Source organism: Bactrocera tryoni, chromosome 3, assembly GCF_016617805.1.
Source record: "Bactrocera tryoni isolate S06 chromosome 3, CSIRO_BtryS06_freeze2, whole genome shotgun sequence".
In the NCBI taxonomy this organism is placed as follows: Eukaryota; Metazoa; Arthropoda; class Insecta; order Diptera; family Tephritidae; genus Bactrocera; species Bactrocera tryoni.
The window spans coordinates 55603165-55604581 of record NC_052501.1 but is presented as its reverse complement, the minus strand read 5'-3'; the positions used below and the strand labels follow the sequence as shown (position 1 = coordinate 55604581).

At 30.2% G+C, this 1417-nt stretch overlaps 1 pseudogene; it reads right to left on the bottom strand.

The window, feature by feature from the left end:
• Positions 1-503: 503 nt before the first annotated feature.
• The window catches only part of LOC120770693, a 26019-nt pseudogene continuing 25105 nt past the window's right edge, over positions 504-1417 (bottom strand).

Genomic DNA, 1417 nt, shown 5'->3' with positions numbered 1-1417 from the left:
GTTTGTATGGCAGCTATATGCTATAGTTAACCGATCTAAACAATTTCTTCGGAAATTACATTGTTGCCTTAGAAAATAATCTATACCAAATTTCGTGAATATATCTTGGCAAATGTGAAAGTTTTCCATAAAAGGACTTGATTCCGATCGTTCAGGTTGTATGGCAGCTGTATGCTATAGTTAACCGATCTGAACAATTTCTTCGGAGATTACATTGTTGCCTTAGAAAATAATATATACCAAATTTCGTGAATATATCTTGTCAAATGTGAAAGTTTTCCATACAAGCATTTGATTCCGATCATTCAGTTTGTATGGCAGCTATATGTTATGGTGGTCCGATATCGGCCGTTCCGACAAATGAGCAGCTTCTTGAAGAGAAAATAACGTGTGCAAAATTTCAAAACGATATCTTATAAACTGAGGGACTAGTTCGACGATTCCTTCTGGATGTTACAAACTTCGTGACAAACTTAATATACCTGTTCAGGGTATAAAAATAAAGTGGTTAGTGTTATAACTGTTATAATTGTTATTAATACATACTGACTTTTTAATACTAATAACTGAATAACCAACCATTTAGGTAAGAACCCAATAAATGGGGCAACCCACCTAGTGAAAGTAAATTTAAGAATACTAGAATGAATTTAAGAATTTTAGAATTCAAAAATGAATTAAACAATTGGTTAATATGAAATATTTTGAAATTGTTGAATACAAAGGCGAAACTGAAAGATAATAATGTAAGAAAAGAAAAATAGATGCATCATATTAATTCATTCGCTTGTATAGCTGCTGGTATTCACCCTAGGTGGTTGAATGAAAAGGCTATTAATTTTCGTAGGGAGGTTTAATTTAATCCACCCAATGACCCTGTAATAGTTGAAGCAATAATTGCTATAAAAATAAAGGTATTTTGGGCTGTATAAGAAATTAACATTAGGGGAGTAATTTTTTGCCATGTTATTAAAGCAAGTGCATTTATTGCAGATAGCCCTTCTATAACATTGGGGAATCCAAAATGAAACGGTGCTGGCCCTCTTTTCAACAATAAATAATAATGAAATAATTATTAAATTTCTATAAGAAGAATTATCTTGGATAATTGAGTAATTATTTAAATAAGTCATTATAATAGCAAAATATAGTTAAAAAGTACTTTAATGAGGCTTTTGTAGATGTTAAGTTGTTACTATTTATTAGGGGGATAAATGATAACAAATTAATTTCTAGCCCTATTCAGGCACCTAATCAAGAATTAGATGAGACGGTAATTAGGGTTCCTGTTATTAAGATAAAAAAGAATATAATTTTTGCTGAATTATTAAAAATTAAAAAGAAAAGGATTAGAACCTTTATAAATGGGGTATGAACCCAGTAGCTTATCTTTTTAACAATATCAAAATATACACAG